Here is an 11,353-nt window from a genome sequence, read left to right as displayed (position 1 = left end):
ATGCTGCACAGCTTGCGTGATCTTAATTCCCCAACCAGGGATTATACCTTGGCAGTGAAAGCACAGATTTCCAATCCCTGGACTGCCAGGGAAGTCCTTTGATTTACTTTTTTCCCATTCAATTAGGTAGTGTTTTCTAGACTTTTAATATCACTGTGATCTTAATGTTTATTTTTGTCTTTGTTTTCTTCTTTCACGATGCATAATTATATTGAGAATCATCTAATTTGTCTACATGAAGAGACCATTTTTTTAATATCTGAAAAATGTACCGTTTAGATATACCACCATTTGACTGTTTATCCATCTCTCTGTTCAAAGGATGAGAGTTTGTGGTTTGTTTCCAGTTTGGCTATCACAAATAAGCTTACTATGAACGTGTACATAAAATTCTTTATATGAACATAGGGATTCTTATTCTAAAGTGAATGACTGTACCCATTTGCTTTCCCATTGGCAGTATGGGAGCATTCCAGTTCCCCTATATTCCTCACCAGAACTAGGTTGGTATGGTCAGTATTTTTAATATTATCTGTTTTAAAAGTGTGGAGATGTATCTCACTGCGGTCTAATTGCATTTCCCTAGTGATTCATGATGTTGAACATTTTTGTGTTCATTTGCCAGGTGTATTCTTTTTAGTAAGTAAGAAGACAGTAAATGTGTTGGAACTTGACTTTTCTTCAGTGAGTTTGCTGGGTGGAATAAATGTTTCTGCTATTCACAACATTACTTACCATGTATAGTCCTCATTATTAGCATAGTCTCCATTACTTTAAGTCTAGACAGTTAGTAAAAAGAAAAAAACCCCAGCCAACCCTTGATTGTTGCATTTGCCAATTTCCCTGGTATAAATGCTCCAACTCTGGGCAGTTTCAAGCTGTTAATATGAGGTTGTTACCAAACCAGAGTCAGAGCAAGCCAAGTGAAACCTCTGAGCTTCCCACAGTGAGACCATGGGCACTACTTCCTTTCCTGGTTTCCTGGCATGTGTGTCGTTGGTGCCAGTGCTGGGCTCTGTGCACTGTAGTCCTCTCCCAGCAGTCCCATCCCTGCTGCTCTGAGGTCTTGTAAGACAGGGCTCAGGAGTTAGAAACCTTGATGTTTGTGTGAAAGATCCCACCAGCCTTCCCTGTCCGTGGTTGGGTGACTGTCCAGAGGCATGGAACCTCGGTGTCCCAGGCCTTCCACTGTCTTTTGCTGACAGACTTTGAGGCCTGCTTATGCCAGGCTGTTCACATACTGACCTGGTCACTACTTGAGGGGACCACTGGCTTGTTTCTTTTAAGACCTTGCTTTGATGTCCTTATAATTTTAGAATGTGTGATCTCATGGGATGGGGCCCTCTCCCTTTCCCTGTCTTTCCTCTTTGACTGGCCTCCTCAGGCCCAGGTGGTTGCTCACCTTGAGCAATAGGAGGGCCCTGGGTGCCTGACAGGGTGGATGTTTTTCCTGCAGCATCAAGGGAGGCTGAAAGGAACGTGGCCCTCGTGCATGGGAGTGAGGAAATGGTGAGGTATCAGAGCTGGGTTCCCATCACACCAGGCCTGTGTCCTATATCCACCCGTGTGTGGTACCAGCGACAGAGTCCAAGAGTTTCTACCTTTACTTTCCTGTTGATGTTTTTTGTTTTGTTTTATAAGTTTATTTTATTTTATTTATTTTTGGCTGTGTTGGGTCTTCGCCGCTGCGTGCGGGCTTTCTCTAGTTGCGGCGAGTGGGGGCTACTCTTCGTTGCAGTGCGCGGGCTTCTCATTGTGGTGGCTTCTCATTGCAGAGCACGGGCTCTAGGCGTGCGGGCTTCAGTAGTTGTGGCATGTGGGCTCTAGAGCACAGGCTCAGTAGTTATGGCACACGGGCTTAGTTGCTCCATGGCATGTGGGATCTTTCTGGACCAGGGATCGAACCCAGGTCCCCTGCATTGACAGGCGGGTTCTCAACCACTGCGCCACCAGGGAAGCCGGCTGTTGATGCTTTGACTCTTCACTTCTGGCCCTGGTTCTCACCCATTCCCTTCCACTGCTCCCTTTGCAGTGCTGTCAACGTTGACCTGCACTTAAAGTGTTGGGATATGCGCACGTGTCCTTAAATACTCCTTGTAGCCCAGCTGCTGTGATGCATTGAGACATTCTGGGTCTGGACACAGCCTTCTACTCATTGCTCACCAGTCACCAGTAGCCAGGTTTTGTTGAAAGGTAAGTTGAAGACCCTTCCTCGTGTTCTTACCCATCGTCTGTGCTCTGCCGTCACATGAGCTTCCCAGGCTCAGCTCTGCACAGCAGGCCTTCCTCACACAGGCTGTGGCCCCACGCATCTCAGCAATCTTAAGGACTTACTGCTGGGTGTGTCTGAGACACATTTCTGCTGGGGCCACGTTTATTGGCATGTCTCTCCTTCCAGGTTGTCAACACGGAGCCCAGGATGAGGAGGCGCTTTCAGAGCAAGGTGATGCAGTTATAGAGTCACAGGTCAAGACTCCAAAGCCAGGTCCATCCATCCAGAAGTCTCATTCTTTTTTTTTTTTAATTTATTTATTTATCTTTTTATTTTTGGCTGCATTGGGTATTAGTTGCTGCGCACCGGCTGTCTCTAGTTGCAGCACTCAGGGGCTGCTCTTCATTGTGGTGGCTTCTCTTGTTGTGGAGCACTGGCTCTAGGCACATGGGCTTCATTAGTTGTGGCATCAGGGCTCAGTAGCTGTGGCTCTCGGGCTCTAGAGCACCTGCTCAGCAGTCGTGGCATGGGCTTAGTGGCTCTGCGGCATGTGGGATCTTCCCGGACCAGGGCTCGAACCCGTGTCCCCTGCATTGGTAGGCAGATTCTGAACCACTGCGCCTCCAGGGAAGTCCCAGAAGTCTCATTCTTAATGTGATGTGTGGCCCACTCTTGAAAGACATTTTGCTCCTGGCTGAGTATGATGGGACACACCCTGAACAAGAAGTGTACATGTGTGTGGTGAGCCTTTCCCAGCACCAAAAGGAACCGAGTAGGAGGAAACTCCCCAGATGGGATGAAGGGAGGACTTCACTGGTGAAGAACTGCAGCTTTCCCGTGGCAGAAAGGACCTTGACATGCTGCATGGGAGGGAAGGGCTTTCCGGCCAGTTCAGGCCTTCTCCAGAGCCAGGCCCCTCACACGAGGGAAGCCACACAGCAACATGGAGGGCAGGGAGACCTTTGAAAGTGGATAGAATGATGACAAGTGCAGTGAATGTGGGAAAACCTTTAGCCGTGAACACATACTTGTTGAGCACCAGAAAAACCATTGCAGCGAAAGTGGGAAGACTTTCATCAGACCATTCCATGTGGTTCAGTACCAGAAAGTCCACACTGAAACGAGGCTATATGAGCACCTTGGATGTGGAGGGTTCTTTACACAAAGATCTGGCCTCATTGAACATCAGAGCGCTCACACTAGTCCAATGCCTTATGAGTGCAGCCAGTGTGGGAAGTGCGTTAAAAGACCACTTCACGCTCGTTGTTCATCAGAGAGTTCGCATGGGAGAAAAGCCATATAAATGCAGTGGATGTGGGAAAAGTCTGGTCTGATTTAGCACTGGAAAGTACTGCTATGCAGGTGTTCAAAATTTTTTTAAATTGTGATAAAATGCTTGTAACATAGCATTTACAGTCTTAACCATGTTTAACTGTAAGTTCATCGGTAATAATACATTCACCTTTTGTGCAGACAAATATTCAGAAGTCTTTTCATCTTATAAAACTGAAACTAAACCCATTAGACAACAACTCCTCATCCCCCCTCTCTTATCCCCTGACAACAACTATTCTACTTTCTATGAATTTGTCCACTCTGGGTACCTTATATAAGAGTCATAAAGTTTTTCTCCTCTTGTGGCTGGCTTATTTCACTGAAGACAGTGTCCTCAAGTTTCATCTGTGTCCTAGCATGTGTCAGAATTTCCGTCCTTTTTGAGTGAGTAGTACTCCATTTTATGTATATGCTACTTTTTCTGTATCCCTTCATCAGTGGGCTCTTGGGTTGCTTTCACTATTTGGCTATTGCGTATAATGCTGTTGTAAGCACGATCGCACAAATATTTCTTTGAGGCCCTGGTTTCTGTCCTTTTTAGGTATGTGTCCAGATCGAGAATTGTTGGATCATTATTTCAATATGTAAATTTCTTGAGGAACTGAGGGGCTGTTTTCCATAGTAGCCGTACCATTTTACAGCGGTACAGCTTGAAGCTTATATCATGTAAGGTGCAGGTGCAACTTCATTCTTTTATGTATGGTTATCTAGTTTTTTCAACACCACCTGCTGAAAAAACTCATTTCTCTTTGAATGGTCTCTGCACCCTTTTAAAACACCTGAGCATGTATGTGAGGGTTTGTTTCTGTGCTCTTTTAGTCCATTCTCCTATATGTGTGTGTATGTCAGTAACACAGCATTTTGATATATACTTAAGTTTTTGAAAGTGGTTTGACTCAGTTTTGAAGCCCTGGCAGGAGAAGGACTGTCCGTTCCCCTTCTAGAAGCCCACAACCCCAACCACTTTCCTTATCAGGCTCTCATTCTCTGGACTACCAGACACCAAGGTGTCAGACATTTAGTGATAGCCCCTATGTTCTGGAACCCATACAATTATTCAAAATAGCCAATCCACAGAAAGCTCATGAAACCTAGCTGATCCCACCACTCTTGCCACATACAAACTGCCCACCACAGCTCCAGCTTTCTGTTAATCCTGTCCCTGGGCTCAGCCCTCTTTGTTGCCCTGTCTAACGTCTTTCTCTCATTCTGAGCTGTAAATAACAAACAGTTCTGTCTTTCATGTATCCCAGTGTCATTGTGCTGTGTGTTCCACCATCAAGAACCTTTTGATCTTACAGAACAACTCCACACCCAGCAGAGTATTAGGAGTACGACGGATGTTGGACAGTCTTCAGCCACTAGTCTGTCTCCATTCAGCACCAGGAAGCTCACACTGGAGAAAGACCTTACACGTGCAGCCACTGTGCTCTTGGCTTTTCAACATAATAACAGATGAAAGCTCTGGAGATAAGCCCCTGTGAGGGAGATATTCCCCCAGCAACTGCATCTCGTACATCCAGACATCCTCACTAGGGAGGTTCACGGTAAGGGCCAGGTTTGTGGGAAACTGGAGAACTCTTGCAGTTTCAGACCTGCCTGGGGCCGTCACTGGAGTTCCGTCACTGCCCATGTATATTATAGAAGCCACTCTCCTGGTATTAGCTGGCAGGGAGTATGGTCACTATAGTTAGTAATACTGTATTGCGTGTTTAAAACTTGCTAAGAGTAAATCATCAAAGTTCTCAACACACAAAACTTACTATGAGGAAAACGTGAAGTAGACCTATTGTGATCATTTTGCAATATAAACCAATACTGAATCATTATGTTATACATCTGAAACTAATGAATGTTATATGTTAATTATATCTCAATTGTTTTTAGAAAGCAGGGAGAACAGATTGCTGTAGTCTGTTGCTTTTTCTGGAGTATTTGCCAGCCATTTGAGCCCTTTGGTGAAACCTCAGGCCCACCCCTTTGATTTGTTCAGGTGTGGACATCACCCACTTTGGACAGAGGACTGCGTCTGCTGGCTGGCAGCTTACAGAGGTTTCCCGTGCTTCAGGGTCATCATTGATTGTCTTACGACATTCTTGACAGATTTTTTCGAGCCTCCATTTTACCCACCCTAGGAAATGCTGGCTCATCTTGCTGGCTTTTGTGATAAAGTTATTATTGGGTGTTTTTCTTTGTTTTTTTCTTTATTGAAGTACAGTTGATTTGCAGTGTTGTGTTTATTACTGGTATACAGCAAAGTGATTCAGATATATGTATATTTTTTTCAAATATTTTTTTCCATATGGTTTATCATAGGATTTTTTTAAAAAAAAATAAATTTATTTATTTATGTCTGTGTTGGGTCTTCATTGCTGCGTGCGGACTTTCTCTAGTTGCGGCAAGTGGGGACTACTCTTCATTGCGGTGCACGGGCTTCTCACTGCCGTGGCTTCTCTTGTTGCGGAGCACAGGCTCTAGGCGTGCGGGCTTCAGTAGTTGTGGCACATGGGCTCAGTAGTTGCGGCACACAGGCTTAGTTGCTCCGTGGCCTGTGGGATCTTCCTGGACCAGGGCTCGAACCCGTGTCCCCTGCATTGGTAGGCGGATTCTTAACCACTGTACTACCAGGGAAGCCCTATCATAGGATATTGAATATAGTTCCCTGTGCTATACAGTAGGATCTTGTTGTTTATCCATTCTGTATATAAAAGCTTACATCTGCTAACCCCAGCCTCCCACTCCATCCCTCCCCTAGGTCTTATTGTTTAAGCCACCTTTACTCTTGGGTTTCTGTTCACTGTATACTGTATGGTTTGAGAACAGAATTGGGCTCTGCCAGAATACAAAGTACGGAGTTCTGGGGCTCTCGACTTTGTGTGCTTCAAAGGAAATAGCAGGAGGACAAAGCACAACTCTAAGTGTAGATTTGGCCTCATTGCATTGCTGCTTGAGGCCTCCTAGGAAAGTCTGAAGGACCCCTGCACCAAGGTCTCCTGCCCTGGATGTGAAGATTATTTGTGGTTCCTCAGTCACTTGGGGCAGTTGGTTTGCAAACAATAGTGTATTTGACAGTACCATGAACTTCGTGGATGTTCCATGGCATTATTGAGAGATAGCTTTCTCCTGATACCCACCTAGGAGCTGTGTGTCCTGAGGAAGAAAAATCATGTAGGTTTATGTCCATGGACATAAAACTTAACAAGGCCCAGGCTGGGAACCATATTGTGTACAGAAATGGTGACTGGATTAATAGGGACTGGACTGGTGGAGACTGCCCCAAAGTAGAGTGGATAAGCCACTTCCAAAGGGGCATCTGTGAATACCTGAGTAACTGGCCAGGTGGAAAGAGAGTGTACAGAACTCATGACCTACAGCCCAGTCCCTGTAGCCAGTTTATTGGCAGAGCAGCAGAGCCAGAGGTTTTATGGATCCCTGTAGCCTCTCTGGGCTGTTTTCCTCAAACCATAATGGCAAGGCAGGAACGTCATGAGGGAGTAAAGGGAGATTCTCTCCTTCAGGGACGGGTCTGTCGTGTCCTAGCCACCATTCTCGGTGACACGAGTGGGCATATTTCCACTATTCTCCCGTTTTGTAGACAAGGAATCACAGTTGACTCATGTAAGATGTGGGGTGAGGGTCCTGATGATCAGTACAGCTTTGTCAGTTGTTTGATATTCTAGAAGGAATAGCATTGTAACACTTTATGGGAAAAAGTTTTCCCCAAACAGCTTCATTAAGGGATTATTGATGTAGATTAACTGCATTTATATAAAGTGTCCAACATGACATATTTTCACATATGTATAGACATTGAACCCATCATCAGAATTGTCATAATGAATATGCCCGTTGCCTCAGTAAGGTTTCAGTGCCCTTCTCTTTTCTTTTCCTTGCATCCCCACCCAACTTGCCATCTATATATAGCCATTAACTCTAAACTCATAAGAAGCCATAAACAAATGTTGAACCATTGAAAAGGTTGCAAACTTCTGAGCTAACAATCAATTGAACTTAATATTTATACAAGAAATGTGGACCTTATGCATGCATATGAGGGAGAGCTGTAGTTGTCAGGCAGTGTCCTAGAACAAAGCTTGAGCTGCATTTATCTTTTATGGAGCCAGGAATGGAGGAATTTCAGAAGTGTGTGTTGAAGGATTTCTGGACTTTCAGCAGTGTTAGTGTGGTCACTCCTGTTGACCAGCTGACTTTTTGGAGCTGGGGCATGGAACTGAGGTAGTTGCTGTTTGACTGTTGCTTAGGAGGCTGGAGCGGTCACTGACTGGCTGTGTTTCAGGACTCGGGTTGGGGAGCGGTAGTCTATCACCGATTGGTTAAATTTCAAAAGCTTGTCCCTATCAATGATTTGCTAACTTCCAGAAGCTTAGTTTCTCTGTTGAGGCTTTCGTTGACCCCGCTGATTTTGAGGACACATGTATTCATCGAAAGTTATCTCTTAGAAACGATGATTATTTGTTCATGACTTCGGACTGTGGCCAAGGAACACCCTTTTCCCTTTCCTGACTATGTAAAGTAAGCCCTTTATTTATTAGTATCTGTTTTTAGTCTTCCCTCAGCCAAACCATAAAGCATTGTCCAAATTAACTGCCGGCGTTTTGGAAATCATTGCAAAAAGTGGGATGTAGGATGTTTATGTCGTGCTGACGAAGTCAAAGGACTCTGGACAAAATTGTGAAATACAGGACTTGTGCTGTATACATGAAACAGCTGACAACCCTATTCCCAATATGTCCCATGCACCTACTATTGTGGTTGAAACTCCTTAGGTGCTTGTGGTACATTTGTTAGGCCAGTGAATAAACACCACAGCACAGCTTCTTTATTCATTTTTACCTTTCTGGCAAGTCTAAACATTGTCTTCACCTCTCCTGCTAAGCAGTTAAGTACCCGTGTTTTCAAGTATGAAAAAGAATCACATTTTGGAGATCTACATGCTTCATTTGGGAACTGTATTACCCAGAAGTCACTTCAGTCTGCAGGTGCAGTGACTGAGCCAGTGAAGGCTTAGCAAAGTGCTCTTAAGATGCAGTGCACACCAGGTGAGTGGAACTTCCTGCATCCTTTAGGGGTGGCATTGTTACGGGCTCTGGCTTTTTCCCACCTGTATGGGCTTCTAGAGCTCTGGGTCCACGCAGAGGTGACCAAGAGGAAAAGCACAAGAAGAGACGTTACAGAGGCGCCTCTGAGGCCCAGCTGAACCAGGCCCTGCAAGCCATGGTACCCTTGTTTCTGAAACTGAACAGGACCCTGCAGGGCCCTCCTGGGTACAAAAGTCTGTCCCCACCTTTTTTTTTAAAAAATATTTATTTATTTATTTGGTTGTGTCAGGTCTTAGTTGTGGTGGGTGAACTCCTTAGTTGTGGCATGTGAACTCTTAATTGAGGCCAGCATGTGGAATCTAGTTCCCTGGCCAGGGATCGAACCCAGGCCCACCTGCGTTGGGAGCACAGAGTCTTAACCACTGTGCCACCAGGGAAGTCCCCCTTGTTTCCTGTACATAGAGAAAGACTTTAGTTTCCTAGGCCTTCCCTGAGTTCCAAAGAGCAGATTCAAGTAGTTACTAATTAGAGAGGTGAGAGTGCAGAAAGAAAGGAAAAGCAGTCGAAAACAGTAATGACAGTTGGAACAATAGTTCAGTGATAAAACACTCACAGGAATTCTAGTTCCTTCTGAAAGGTTATAGATAACAATCTGATGTATATCCTTGAGTTGTTTTGCAGAAACAAGACCTCCAGCCAGGTGGAGGATGGTGACTACATGATGACAACAAGCACATAGGCCTGAGACTGGTTGGAACCAGAAAGTTGATGATGAAGATTCCTGAAAATCACCCTGTGACCTTACCAGCAACCAATCAGAAGAAAGTAGGTGAGCAGACCCAGGTTCAGTTTGACAATAGACACTAGGCATTTTTAAAACTTCTGCTAACTACAACCTTGCAGTTTCAACATTCCCCCCCTTGTAACTATATAGCCATTTCTGACCCTAACCAATCCTTGCTTTATAAGCACCCTTACTTCTTGACAGCTCCAATTATAATTCTTGACAAACAACTTATGGAATTAACTGTGGCCTTCCATTTTTTGCCTTTATAGGCTTCCTCCATTTTGTAGTTCAGGTAACAATTCAAGTGCTTCTCGTACCTACGTCTCCTGGGCGTCCTAACAAGCCCTAAATATTTAGTTTAGTTCAATCAGGCCTTCATTTCTGAAATTTTGGCTAACACTCAAAACACATAAATGTATTCTGTAATTGTTGTGTTGTCATTAATTCTTTTTTTTTTTTTTTTCTTTTTGCGGTATGCGGGCCTCTCACTCTTGTGGCCTCTCCCGTTGCGGAGCACAGGCTCCGGATGCACAGGCCCAGCGGCCATGGCTCACGGGCCCAGCCGCTCCGCGGCATATGGGATCCTCCCAGACCGGGGCACGAACCCGTATCCCCTGCATCGGCAGGCGGACTCTCAACCACTGCACCACCAGGGAGGCCCTGTCATTAATTCTTACTGTCCATCTCCTTTGACCGGAAGGTCAGACTCATGAGGGCAGGCATCTTTGTCTCTTTTGATCTTGATGCAGCCAAAGTAGTGCCTGGAATGGGGTAAGCACTTAATGAGTGTTTCTTAAGGAGGGAGTAAATATGATGCTACAGATGCCCTGTTTGTTTTCAGCATTTTGGCAAAGCTGTCTGCTCTCTTTACATAGCCCTTCCAGCTGTACTTGAATAAAAAACGTTTTAAATAAATAAATAGTAGATCACATGTTACAAAGCTATAACCACAGATTAGCCAAGTGTCCTGTTTACGTGCTCTGTTTAATCCCCTCACTTCTCAGACTTCAGTGTCTCTAGAAACTGCACTGAGAGCCTAACCTTGTTCACATGGCCAAGGGCTATTTTGGCCACTAACTTTGAATAATTAAATGATGGATTTCAGCAATTTCCATATTTCACAAATATTTTTCTGAGATGATATCGACTCTGCATGCATTGTTACTGCAGTTGTTGGTGAAAAAATTATATTGTACCCAGCAAGGAAAGAGGATCATGTAAACCAATCCTTTATCTCAGGGTTCAAATGCCCCCTTTGTAAATAAACTATGACTGGGACCGTAGAGTCACTGTCCAGGGAGAAAATGGCATGCGGTAAGTCACTCTTCTTTTGAGATGGGTAGATCTTAGATTCTAGAAAAGAACTGAATACATATCTAAATGTGGAGTAAGAAATATGTGTCCACCCCTGAATGGGACACTGTCACTGGCTTTACTGAGGGAACCAGAGACACAGCACATGGTCCACCTGCTTCTGGCCACCCCACATCCCTCTGTCTTCCCCACCATGGCCCTGTCTGGAGTCTTTGCTCTCTTGACCCTGACCTAACACACTGAGACGCATAAATTGACTCTAAAGCATCAGCCTACATACTTTGGAAGAGCAGTAAGAACAGTGTTTATTAGACCCCAACTACGGATGGATGCACTTTGTGGCTGAGTGACAATCTGGTATCGTGCGCATTTGTGTTTTTTTACGTTTGGGGAACATCTGAACTATATTATAGTTTATATACGTATATATATATATATATACGTATATATATATGAATATAACTCTTATTATATCTGAGTACCTCTCTGAACAGCACAGACTACATTCCACGGAAATCTGGGTGCGTCCCCTTTAAGAAGCGTGGTTCTGCGGATATCTGTGTGCGTCCCCTTTAAGAAGCGTGAACCCCGCCAGTACTCAGAGCCTTGGGACACTCCTTCCCAGCTACCCTCAGGGTGAGGACG

Source organism: Mesoplodon bidens (genome assembly GCF_964165515.1).
Source record: "Mesoplodon bidens genome assembly, chromosome: 18".
In the NCBI taxonomy this organism is placed as follows: Eukaryota; Metazoa; Chordata; class Mammalia; order Artiodactyla; family Ziphiidae; genus Mesoplodon; species Mesoplodon bidens.
This window is presented reverse-complemented; position numbering follows the sequence as displayed.